This window comes from Meleagris gallopavo, chromosome 8 (assembly GCF_000146605.3).
Source record: "Meleagris gallopavo isolate NT-WF06-2002-E0010 breed Aviagen turkey brand Nicholas breeding stock chromosome 8, Turkey_5.1, whole genome shotgun sequence".
NCBI lineage: Eukaryota > Metazoa > Chordata > Aves > Galliformes > Phasianidae > Meleagris > Meleagris gallopavo.
Window position 1 is genome coordinate 26298388 of NC_015018.2, and position 13895 is coordinate 26312282.

Consider the following 13895-nt stretch of genomic DNA (forward strand, 5'->3'; position numbering starts at 1 on the left):
TCCTGTAGATTTCACGTCTCTTATATCAGTGATCATAAAGGGTCATTTTTTAAAATTTTAATAACTATTTTAAATTGGTCCAAAATTTTCTCATCTGCTGTAGATGACTCTGGACCTTTCATTAAAGAAAGGCATGTAAAAATTCCGCCTGATCTTTTTGGAGAAGGAATACCTTATATCCTTTTTTGCTCTTTTTGGAATATTCTTTATAGGAATAGTGATCATGTTAACTTCCATTGCTTATCTCCATGGTGATTTCTGAGAAATATGATTGGAGAGCAAGTGTATATTTTTATGGAAAAGGTGACTTTTTGCATCAAAACTGGATACGACTACACAGAATTAAACACACTAATTTGCCCCAGCTTTGGTCTGCCTTTACTTTTTATAATTAGCAGTGATATATGCAGTTTATCTTGCCTAAATTATGTGAAGACTACTGGGGTAGCTGTGTTATATGGTATATTAGTATTAAATAGTTTGGAGATTATGGTTTTGGAAACATTTGCATCATCACAACATAGATCTTTGGAGAAGATTTTTATGAGAATAGATTAATTATACTTAGTTGTTTCCATGAATCATGATGATTCTAGGTATGAAGGAGTTTAGATTAATTTAGTGCAATGAAAGAATTTACTTTTGGTGTTGCTGCGTGGTCATTTTGTATTGAGATGCTATATTAAATGATTTCATTTTGGAGCTTCAGTTCATCATTCAGTTGGCTTAGACTCTGTCTTGCCTTCATATTTACTGTTGTTGCATAAAGATCTTATCTACTTAGCACTGCTGAGGCCACAGCTGGATCTTGTTCCAAGATCTGGCCTCCACAGTAAGCAAAGACATTGGCTTACTGGACTGATTTCACCAAAAGACTGTGAAGAGAAATTAAGAGACTGGACATCTTTCACATGAGAAGAAGCTGAAAAAGCTGAGATTGTTCAGCGTGGAGAAGAAAAGGCTCATGGAGATCTTACTGATATATAGAAATAGCTTATGGGAGAAAACAAAGAATGAAGACTCTTCTCACTAATGTTATATGGCAGGACAAGAGGCAATGGGCACAAATTAAAACCACTGAAATTCCGCCTGAACACAAGAAAAAACTTTTTCACAGTGAGAGTGGTGAAACACTGAAATAGGTAGCCCAGAGTGATTACGTCTATCTCTGAAGACACTGAAATTCTGGCTGGACACAGTCCTTAGTTCTTGGTGACCCTGCTTGAGCAGGGAGTTGCACTAGGTGATCTCAAGAAATCTCTTTCCACCATCAGCTTTTCTGTGACTCTGTTAAGGTGAGGAGGCAGAGGTGACAACCATTAAATATCTATTCTACTTTCTTTGTATGATGTCTTTTCATAATTATGGATGTGTATGTTGCTTCTTGTAATGAAGTTGGATCATTTTCACCTCTGGAGTGAGTCAGATTTGGGGCTTTCTTATTACCTTCATCAGCAAAAGTACATATACTGTTTTAACCTGCCCCTGTGATCATCTAAGGATTAAACTAACATCACGTAACTAATTTAACGCAATTTCGCATTGCCATTCCTGAAACTTACCATGATAAATTGGAAGCTTTTTTGCTGTTTGCATCTCTAAATTGATAAGCCCTTTCATCTTATGTACTGTTCTTCATACAAGCTGAGATCTCTAGGAAGGTCTGCCTTCTTTGAGTGATGCCATTGGTGCATCTGCTTCAGTGGAGTCTTAATAGGATGCCACTTATGACGACATCTCTGCGGCACCAGCCACACTGCCTGTCATGCTTCCGTAGTTTGTTAGCTATCATTTGTTGTTGCTGAGGATGTCTAAATCTACATATAAACCTAAATGACTAAATGAAGTATTCACTGTCTGGCAACCAGTTTCGTAGTACTCCATGTCTGCTGCAAAGAGAAGAACGTCATCCTAAATACTCAAGGGAGTATGTTGTAGGCATAACAGGCATTTGAGTTGCTGATTTCACTGACAAGAAAGTTCATCAGAACATTTGCATGTTAATTGACCAGGTTGCATAGCACAAACACTCATGAGGGTCAGCTCTCAGGACATATCAGGAAAACCACTGGCCTTTTGAATCTTGAGTGTCCCTGTTGTTTCTACCAAGTAAGGCGAATATTAATTACAGCTGATAGCACTGCAGAGTGCGATCACCTGCTTTCTAAAATCAAGATATGGTTTTAAAAATTATTATTTTTCTATTTTCCTATTCCTATCAGCTTTGGCGATAGGGAGCAGACAAAAGCGTTTATGGCCTGTTTCCAGCACCACTCAGTGATATTAAGGACTAAAATGGATAACACTGAAGTCATTGTTTCACAGTAGTAGCTGAGATGTAGTAGCCTATGGCTGAGTGATTTTATATATCAAGTTGTCATTTGCTAACTGTAATCTGAGTAATCTCTTCTCTCCGTATTTCTCAGTGTTCCATAAACTTCACTCTAAGCTATGGGAATCAAATGTACAGTGTTATTTTTTAATGCAGATGTGAATGTACTTTTCCTGTATCAGGAAAAGGAAAAGCAAGCCTTGTTGTAGGGAACCATATTAAGTAATTAAATTTGAATTTCTTTCTATAAGTTCTTCTCAACTCTCAGATGCTTTCCAGGGAAAAGAAAAAGCAACTGTTGTGTGTATATATATCTGCATAGACATCGGATTGTTTCATGACAATCTAAAGGGATGCAAGCTTTGAATGCTACCCAGGTTTTCATGACAAAACCACGTTGCAGGTTATTATGGAGTACTCTTCTTCATGAAGCTTAGATATTTCTATACCATTCGGTGCCCGTAATCTAAGAACAAGTGTTAAGCTTGAATCTCTTAGTGGTGATTATTGGATATTATGGTGTGGCTCTGAGTATCATTTAGGTGTCTGCACTACTAGAAGAGTTTGTAGTTTGAGGATAACAAAATTATTAATTGCACTGAGTCTTAAGATTTTCATTGGCTTCTGTTTTTAAATCCCTTTTTTAATGTGATGTGTAAAAATGGCATTTTAAAGCAAAGAACTCAAAAGAAGGAAACCTCTGTTGTTCCATTAAGAGAAATATATTCTGTGTCTTTACTTTAGATTGCTTAAAATATTTTTCCACTCTCCTTGCTGTTTGGAAATCTGAGAAATATGCAGTTCTGGAGCAGTTAAAGGAGAAATATCTGAGCAATTGACAGAACCACCCCTGTATGACATGAATAATTCTTAGTGCTAGGGGATCCAAGTAAATTTCAGTGGCTTTCAGTGGCTGTTGTAATGAACCTCCCTTTGTGGAGTGATCCATAAATATATAATGTAATGTAGTGGTAGCCTAGTTGACAGACAGATGGTCAGGCCCTCCCCAAAGTATTGGCACCCTTCTAGGTGGAAAGCAAATGAGAATCTCATTAGACAAAGAGATATGTTTACTTCTTTATGAAATAATTATAGTTAGTGTCTTATCTGGATGCAGAATTGAATGAGAGTATAGTGAAGGAATTGGTGAAATTGTGTTAAATGTTTATAGAGAGCTCCTGAAGGTTCAATGATTTTAGCATGAATAATGATCTATTTTAATACAACTCCTGTAGGTTTCTTACCAAATGTGACCAATAGGTTTTAATATAGTGCGTTCTCCTCAGCAGCAGGTGATAGGTCAGGATTCCTGACTCCTTTCATTAGTACAACATCCTGAAACTAAGTTCTTGCAATGAAGGACCTTCTCTGGGTTGCTGTGCTACTCAGGTATCACGTAAATAAGGCGTACACCAGAGCTGACATATAATATGTGAAACTTTAAAATATCTGCTAATTTGATACCATTTCAGTTGCAAAGCTGGGGGCTGGCTTTTTAGGCTGACAGTAGAGTAAGCGTTAATGTGATAAAACTAAGAAGTCTTTGCTTAGCTTAGAAGAATTTTAAATGGCTCTAACATTGTAGTAGAAATGCTGAGTCACAGCTTGAACCAGTGATTGAGCATGTGATCGGTGGGAAGGCAGGACCAACCTAGGGGAGCTCAGGTGCAAGCAACAGGTGTAAGCAATGCCCCTGAGTGACCGGAGGGGGTGGAGCCAGGATACAGTCCTTCCCAGACCTCATTTTAGAGTTGGTAGTGAAGGTGAGAGCATTTTGCTGGAGATCCCTGCATGCTTAAGGACCTTACAGGTCTTTTGAAGGTAGGTGGCTTCTTCCCCTTTTTTCTATATCTGCTCCTGTTGCATTTGAGCAGTTCCTTACTTGCTGTGGTTTGGGGTCTTGCTGCTCTGCTGCGTTGTTGTGTTTTCCATTGTGTTGGAAATACCAGCCTTAATTTAACAAAAAACAAACTCTAGTATTTGTACATGTTGGGCTACATTAGATTGGTGTGGAGAGTATTGCTTCTTTTGTGTTGTAATTTTGTATACTTAGTACTTTACTTGTGTTAGTTAACATCACTTAGACCTTTACATCTGTGTTCTGTCTTCAGGTGCGTGCATATTTCAATTGCATTTGAGCTCCAGATAACTAAGAGTATGTAAATGGGAACCAAGTTCTAAAAATTAGGACCTTGCATCTAGTGCCCCTTGCTTTAAATAAAAAAAGGCTGCTCCTGTCCCAGATATTTACACTTAATATCCACTTATTTCATCTCTACTGAATTATTCATACATATATATGTGAATACTGTATGTAAAACCTTTCATTAGAGAAAGAGGGCTTCTGAGTTCTGGAGCATATACCAATATCTCCTTCTCAGGTGTTTCTTTGATATGCCGGAACATCTTTCTACTGAAATCTTAATCCAAAGTTTCTACAGTGAAATGAGTTTTTATGCAGTTTCCAGTCACCATCAGAGAGAGCTTTTTCATGATCCCTGTTTCTTCTGCTAGGAATGGTATTTCATGTTTCATATATAATTTTTTTTTCTTTGCTGGCTGATTTCTATTAAAATCTGTTTATTGTTTTGGAAATTCATTTTGAAGTGGCATATTGCATTACCACATCCCTAAGCCCTCTGCCCTTCTTTGGAGTCTGGGCTTTAAAGTGTGGAGGAGGAAGAAGAAACAGAGAAATTCTTGTTTCTCAGGATGTCATTCCTCAGGAATATCCCAACTGTCTGGTCACAAGGGGGATCTTGCTAGGGTAAAGCTGCTACCTTGTAAAAGGCAGAAACAGTATCAGGAGGGTATGGACAGACCAGCCTACTCTGTTTCCATTCCTTGGTGTTTTACAGTGCATTTATTTGTACCACTGGGGTGATTTTTGCAGCCTCAGTTTGAATATTGTTTGTTTCCTAATTTGTTGCTTGTCCAGCAACAGAGCTGCTCGATCCAGCACTGAGTGTTGCCACCTCCTCTGCTGGCACTCCTATTGTCTTTTCTCCCAACGTTCCTTCCTCTTACCTTCCTTGTTCTGTTTTATCTGTCATACTTAGTCTATTTCCAGATACCCTGCCATTTTAATGCAGTTTATGGTACCGTCTCCGTTTTGCTTAGCTCTGGATTATCTGTTTGAAGGCTTGATTCAACAGCAGAGTGGGTATTTTGTGTTTGTGGTCATGAAAAGCTTACCCAGTAAAAAATAACTGCCTCATCTAGTAGTTTTCAAAGCCCATTCTCTCTGCATTTGTACATCTTGTCTCAAATGCAGGATATCTGAAAATTATGTTCTGGAGCATCAGTAATTCCGTATTTGTACGAGGTGTAGGTTGTTTTCGTAGCCATGGTACACATTGGAACAGCAGTACTGTAAAATAAGGAAATACTGAATCTTTCACTAGTGAAGTACTGTTCTCTAATTGCTTCAGAGTACCAAAACCAACCAAACAAAAGCCCTTTAAAACATTAGAGGTAAGAAAAAAGGCTGAACTTTTCCAACTACTTTTTTAAAGTTACATGAAAATAACTTTCACAGAGTTTTTCACACTGTATGCAGTATTGTGACATCACTTCTGTCAAAAGCTTATCTTTGGATACTCAGCACCTTTCAACTTGAATTCCAATAAAATGGATGCTTATCTTTCCTTTTACCTCAGTAGGTTTGGGATTATACCATTAATGCAGCAAAGAAGGAGTGTCATATCTGTTCAGTTGTACAGATTTGCTATGGTATAGCAGGGAAAAGTGATCCAAATTTGGCTTTTGTCCCCTGTTCTGAGGGAAGTCCCAGTTTAATGGTCACTAACGTTCAGGAATTCATTATTGTGTTTAGCGTCGCACAAAAGTCCAACCTCAGTCTCATTAGGAGCAGGGATCCAGTTAAAATAAGCTTGTTTAAGATGGATTTTTGGATGAGCAAAACACCATGGTATCTTAAAGATACTTTATGTAATGGCAGCATAGTTTTCAGATTGCAGATTTTTTTTAAGTCTGTACAATTATTTATCTGGAATGCACATGGGAAGTAATGTAGCACAAAATTTCTTGTATCTGAAACACTGTGTTTCAAGTACTCTGAAGTTATGATACCTTTCATGCTTTAAATAATTTAGCTTCAGGGAGGTTTCCTCTTGTAGTATCACCTCTGAATTTTCTGTCCAGTTCTGAATGTCAGTACTTACTTAAAATGTTACTTGGCGTAATTAATGCCCAAGATTAAGATTTTCAAATTCATTACTCTTCACTTTAGCCTTCCTTGGATTTATTTATCTAGTTTTCAAACATCTCAGTTTGCAATTGGACCTTGTGAAGCTAACTTTCACTTGTTACAAGAAGCGCATGTTCTTACCTTGGCTCTGAGCAGGTAAGGCAAAGCAAGGGAAGAAGGCAGACAATGTAAATCTGAATGAATAGTTGCTGTTGTTTCTAATAGTCCAAGTAAACTCTCCAGTCTACCTTGGTGTGGCAAGGGGATTATGGAAAAATTCTCAAGTTTGTCTTCCTTCCAAATATGTAATATCCTTCCACATTTGTATAGTGTTGCCAGCCAGTGTGTTTAGGTGTCACTTAACCATCTAAAACGATGTAATTAGACAAGCCATTGTAATAAATCAATGAAGAATGTTAAGTTATGGCTCTGACAAGGAGATGATCAACTATTGTTGGCCTGAAAAACATTCTTGGATTTCATATTCTCCCTGACAAAAGCAAATTGTAGATAGTTTGACTAGAAAGTTTGTGATACTTTCTAATGGGCAGTATTTAAATTTCTCATAAGTTATCCCTGGACACTTCGCTTCTACTCAGTTTCTCATCTTCCTCATCTTCCTCTATCCTATACAACACAAACTTTTTTGGAACTTTCACCCAGTGAAATCAATTGATTCCAACTGATGCTGGTTTTGCAGTGTCATGACCTTTAAAAGAGCGCAGATTAACAGAATTACGAGTATGGATTTTGAACCTCAAATATGTTAATGCCTTGCTTTTCTAATGGCTAAACTTTGTGATTTTGCTGTCCGTAAAATGTTAGCTGTACTTTAATGAGTTTTCGTTTTGGGTGCCTGAGTAAACAACATGACTTTCAGTATATTTTAATGGATTTTTCACTACATGGGCACCGATGAATTCGCTCAGCGTGAGGCCTTGTTGGGCACAAACTCTTTATATTCAACTTACATCAAGAAGAAAAGTTGATGAGCTTAGGCTTGAAAATATAAAGTATACCTTAGTTGTTTGTTTTTGTTTCTTGTTTGAAGCTTTCTACCTCTCCTTCCTGTCAGGCTAACAGTGTTTTCCTCCAATTGCACTAGAGAACAAAGTTTAACATTAAAAAATTATTTGTATTGAACATGCTTTTCTAGGTAAAGTCAATATCAAAAGGGTTCTCATGATAGATCATCTTTCAACTGCAGTATTTTGCCCTTTTGCAACTTGGGACTGAAGAGCTATAGTTACACAAATACTATTTATTTTTCTTTTGGCAGAAATAAGGAAGGAGAAAAGCCCAGAACTTCTGTCCCCAAGTGAGACATAAAAGCAGATGATTGAAAAATGCCATTCTCATTTCAGTGTAGAATGAGAATGATATTATTTAGACGTTATTTCTTCATCTAGTTTAAATCGCATCATAGTGTTTTGTGCTAATGACTTTACTACCCTGTTTATGTGAATCCTTCTACTGATTTTGTGGCTTTGTTTTCCATATTGCTAACTCTTCCAATATCTCTACTTTCCAGTATGAGCTGTCTATCACTTTGTTTTTCTGCCGTTTGCTAATACTTCACTCACATTACTTCACTAGCTCGAAAAATGTAAACATTGTTTTATATGAAACTTTATACTCTTGGCCTAATCACCACAATTGTAATAAACACTCATGATTGTAAACAGTGGCGTGGCAGTTATTGGCAGAGCGTAAATATATGTTGAATTCCAAGTGTGTGGGGCTGCATGCATTGAAGTGCATGCTGGGGAAGTTGGCTGTTTTGCTTGTATGTTAGCAAAAAGATTTGCAAGAGCATGTTTCCATGAGTTTGTACTGAGGTCAAGTTCAGTGCAATGATATCTGAATATAGGTATTATGTGTACCTAAGTGTTGTGGTTTGCATTTTTATGAAATGAGTCACATGGTTTACGCTGTTTGTCATGCAAAGATTAACTTTGGTGCAAAGGCTGTCCCTTACATCAGCTTGGCTGGTTTCTGCTGCAGTGAGCTTTTCCATATTTTTATAGCCTCTGTGACTATAAACATAAAGATTTTGGAGAGTGTTTATGTATTTGGGGATTTAGTTCCTGTTTAGCTCTTTTGTAGATTCTAGACAAGCAAGTGTTTAGTATACTTGAAACACGCAAACCAATTAGATGAAGAGGGTGTTTCAGTCTTTATTGTATTATTTGCATAGATGCAGTAACTTTTGATTTTATTCTGTGTCTTGAAAATACTACTGATTTTTATAATTGAGTTTTGTAAGATTTCTATGCGTTGAATGTCTTGGCTCTTCTACAATAATTGATTGGAATGCCATCTTGAGAAATTTCATCCCAAGGACTGATTATATTTGCTTTACTGCCTATGTAATTACTTTTGTCATTTTAGCAATTTCTGCAGTAGTGAAATAATATCAAGTGGAGAAGTGTTAAGACTGAACTTTAGATATCATTAAATATATTTTAATCATTTTCCTTTTAGAAAAAGAGCTTTTTAAATTTTATGATGAGGATCTGTTTTAAACAATGTAGGAAATATAGTATTTTCTTAAATTAATTAAAAATGATGAATCAGGCTTTCCCAAGTGTTAATGACCAAGTGAAGAGTCTTTTAATTGTGTATATACTGAAATATTCTGCGCAGTAAAAATTCGAACATCATAAGCTTTAGAAATTTCTCACAATGTCATGTGCTGGAATAAATTAAATGTGTAGTCTATATGTTTGTAAAGATTGGTGCTTATTATTTTACGTTGTTCTCCTCGTAGATACAGTTAAGTTAAGAATCACATAATTCCTAAAGAACTTTAAAAACTTTAATATTTGTAACAAACAAACCCTTTTATTCACCTCCAATGCTTTGACTTAGCTCACTTGCACCTTTTTGTCCAGGACATATTCTGGTAACAGAAGAATTCACTTTACTGAATATTTGCCATGTAAACTTATGAAAACAAAGACTGATCTGATATGGGCAGGTAAAATATTGAATTAGTAGTGAGCATACCTCTGTCCTGTTATGATGAATCAGTATTTGCTCAACTACTCAGTTACTGTTCCCAAAAAGCAAATGGCCTGTGTTTTTATTCCTGAATACACCACAGACCTGAAGCTTGAGTATTAACAGTTTGAGTTCTGTACAACTTGGAGGCTATTGGTCTTTTTGTTACAGCTTCTTCAAATGCAAAATAGCAGTTTCTGCCTTGTGTGATGGTGATCATGGAAAGTTCTTAAACTGCTAAGTTTTTCAAATGCTCTGAATACTGTGATTATTGTCCTTGTTAACTATTTTAAATGCTTGCCAGTAATGCATGTTATTCCTTGCTTGTGCTTTAAATTGAGTATCTCCATACAAATAAAATTCTTTAATAATCCAATATGTAACTTCTTCATTCTGAGAAATTACATTACTGACGATTTGTTATAATGATGTATCTATCTGCAAAAATACCTGAATGAGCTTTGCATTTCCTGTAGCTTATTTTCTTCCCAACCACTTACTAAGAGTAAACCCCAAGCTTCCTTGATAGTTGTCTCAACCAAAATATCAAGAGAGAAATGGCTCACTTCACTTTTCCTTTAGAGGTGAGATGGCTTGATTTACAAAGTACAAATTAGAAGAAAAACAACAGGAATCTGACACGTTAAAGTCAGAAGTATTTATCTTGATTTTGCTGGAAATCACGTTTGAAAATATGGGCCGTGAGAAGAATCTCTGGTAAAAAGTAAAAGGTCCAGTACTGTATTTAGGTACTACTTTTATGAGGATTATTTTACTTATGTTATGCGCTTCTATGTAATTGAGTCTCAGCAATGACTGCTGTGTGTTTTGGAGATGATAAAATCTAGAACTGAACATAAATTTATGAACTTGTGGGTTAACATAAGGTGTAGTGTTGAAAACCTGTTAAAAAAAAAACGAGGCTAGTAGGTTCTATTCTTAACTTTTTATGCTTTTGAATTTTTGTATTGTGTCAAATACAGTGCTTTCTTATCTCCAAAGATTAAATGTGCCCATTTTGCCTATGTAATATTTATATATGGACAGGAAATAGAAGTCAGTATCCAGATTTGTTGACCCCTGAGATATAATATTGACCTCAGTGAGTATTAACTTCTCAGATCAATAAATGCTGTTATTGACCTCAAAGAAAAATCAATAGCAGCTTGTTAATTTGCAAACTATGACTGCAAGAAAATGGTACACATTTTGTTCTTCATTATCACGTATTTATATCTATATTTTAACGCCTTCAGTATTTCTACCTTGAGATCATCGTGTCAAAACATTTCAATTCTGGCTGTTAGAAGCTTGAGGAGAGAGGCATTGTACATTATAGAATAATTGATGAGTAGTACGTGTTATTTCCCATATCTCATAAAAATAGCGCCCTGAACAGTTGTATATCACCTGTGTTGTTTTCATTTTTTGGGTAGTCCATTTCATTTTCTCTGGTGAGCTTCATCAAAACATTGCATAAAAGTACTATATTTTAGCTGCCAAAAAACATTTCTACATGAATAATAAGGGGGATGAAAGACTGACTACTGGAAACAAGGAGACTGAAAGTGATCACTGTAAAAATCATAATTAATATACAGTAGATTTTTTTCCTATTTGCATGAAGATGACAGGTTTCTAGGCAAGATTATGCTCTTCAGCAACTTGAAGTTATAACTCTGTGACTATATTTAAAAAAAGAAAGTTTTAAATGACAAAGTATTGGTGGAGAGGTGTTATTTGTATTATAGCAGGTTTTGTATATAAACACTGAAATGTCAGGTTTTACATAGTTTGAAATGTCTAAAAAATGCCTATTGCTGAAATTCAAATGTCATAACAGTTCCTCTGCATATATATCACTTTGATATTTAAACTTAAAAACCTCATAAATGATTTAATATTACTTTGGCCTTGTTATGATCTGACTGCCAAAAAAGGCAGAGGCTGATTGTTATCTGGTCTGGAGAGTGGTGTTTTCATTCACAGAAGACAAAGCACAAGTCTGTCAGCCTTTTACAGTCATTAATTCTGTCTGATACATCTGCAGTGATCTTGGCAAACTGATTGCTATGTTTAAAAAACTTTCATTAAGTGACAGAGTGAGAGGTATTCAAATGCAAAAATAAAACACTGGTTTTATTTTTACAAACTGAAGTGGCTGCAGGTTTGTTTTTTGGTTTTTTGGGTTTTTTTTGCCAGCTTGATGGCAATACAATTTTGTTCTTTAGTTCCATGAGCTCCAAGAACTTTGTGTGTTCATGCTGTTTATCTGAGGGATGAGGTTAATGGTATTGTATTCATCCTGTTGATAGGAAGAACAAAGCATAATGAAGTTAGATGAAAATAAATAAGCACAAAGCTAGACTAATCTCTGAGTCTCAGGAAAGGATTCTGGAACAGATCTGAAAGGACATTAGTGGCGATTATGCAATATCTTTTCTCTCTTACAGAAGTAGTTTTAACTCATCAGGTAGGACTGTATCTATTCATTGACATTTCCTACAGAAGTCTACACAGACATCCCAAGTCACAGGAGCAGTTTCCTATGGATTTGATGTTCTGAGTCATCTTTGAGTAACCACGCATTTTGAGTTGTACTAGAAAAGAGTGAATGAGGGAGGAAGTTGTCAGTTTTTGAGAGGGCAGAAAGCTCCTAGTCACTACTCAGGAGCAGAGAGATCATGTTAGTCTTACAGTTTAGGATTATCCATTTGCAGTCTGCACCAGGCTATTCGGTGTGCCAAAATGTCTCATCAGAATTTTAGGAGTAGAAATGGGAATAAAGTCTAGGCCAACCAAAACAGTTCTTCATAAGTGTGAGTCAAATATGTCTCCTTGATTTTTGCAAGCCACTTATTTTTCAACTGCTGTCTAGTCTGCTCAAGAACACTGCTACAGTGATTAGATATCAAAATGGCCCCAGCATTACAGAAGATGGTGCTGGTGTCAGTTCTCATGGTGCTCTGATGGCCATCTTGTACATGGTGAATTTTCTACTCTGAAAGTATTATCTTTATCGTGTACTGGAACTACAAAAAAAAAAAAGGCTTAGGAATTCAAACTTCCAGTCCTCTGCTATGAACATCTAATGCATTATTTGGCCTTGAAATATCCTTTGTAATTACTAGATCTGTTTAATTAGCTGATGGGAAGCTCTTAAGACTGGTAGTAGGTCTAACTTACCCAAAAGAGAAGATGAATAATATAGTCCACAATACTTCAAAAAAAAAAAAAAAATCTTTCCTAAAAATCCAGCGTATGTGGTAAGTCAGGAGGAGTTCATTTTGTAACTATAAAATCACTGAATGTAAATTCTCAGTGTATGTCACTGATGACACGTTCACCAACTTCTGTAATTGGAACATTTTGAGTTCTTGCACTAATGGTCAGTGGGGCACAAACTAGCAATGTTATGTGATGAGATGTTCAGCTCAGCCTCTTTGTGCATTACTTTTACTCTCTACATTTTGCTTTATTAAGAGAATTTTCCATTTACTTCCTATTTTGGGAAAAAGTCTCAACATTATTAAAGTATATAAAATATTTGATGCCATAAAATGGATCTTATTTTAGTTTGATAAACTAGAAATGTGCTGCACTGTGAGGGTCATAGCTTATAATACATACTGTTAGTAGTTTTTCATTTTTCTATATTAAGAGATTAGTGAAAAATAAGCTCTATCAATTAAGTTTTATTGCAAAATTATCTTCAGATGTACAGCAGTGAAGATGATATTGAGTGATAACACTAGAGTGGATTTTGTATAAAGCAATTACAGCTTGAAAACCACAATCTGAATGAAAATATTGCTCAGGGTTTTTTGTAATCTGGTATTAATACCAAAAAACTCTTCCTTTAGAAAGTGTTTAAATTACCTCTATTAAACACAAGACATTTCTAAGGTGTTAATGTGTGCTATTGACTGAAAAATTCCTGCTTGTACTGTTCATGCTTAGACAGATCTGTAGAGTGTATATAAACACAGTCACCATTACTAAAATGATTCTCTGTTTGTAGGATTGCCATCTTTTCTTAAAGATATTACTTTGTTTATAAGAAAATCAGAGTTCTTAATTCAATGAGTAGTTTATGTAGGTGCACTCTGATGCTGTGGAATGTGTTACAGACTTTATGATTTACTCTGAGAGAAGCAGCAAACCTTTTCACAGTACAATGTAATATATATATATTACTACAATATTATATTATATAATTATATAATTTTATATATTAATTATATAATATTGTAGTAATATATATATTACATTGTACTGTGAAAAGGTTTGCTTATATTATATATAATTATATATAATATATAATGTAGTAATATATATATTACATTCTAC

General features: G+C 35.5%; 1 long non-coding RNA gene across 1 annotated transcript in view; it reads left to right on the top strand.

Annotated features, from left to right (window-relative positions):
- The window catches only part of LOC116216901, a 13715-nt gene extending 1136 nt beyond the window's left edge, over nucleotides 1-12579 (top strand). Inside the window, exon 2 of the long non-coding RNA XR_004160546.1 lies at nucleotides 7822-12579. This is a non-coding gene — a long non-coding RNA (uncharacterized LOC116216901). The remainder of the gene's footprint in view (nucleotides 1-7821) is intronic.
- Nucleotides 12580-13895: the final 1316 nt, after the last annotated feature.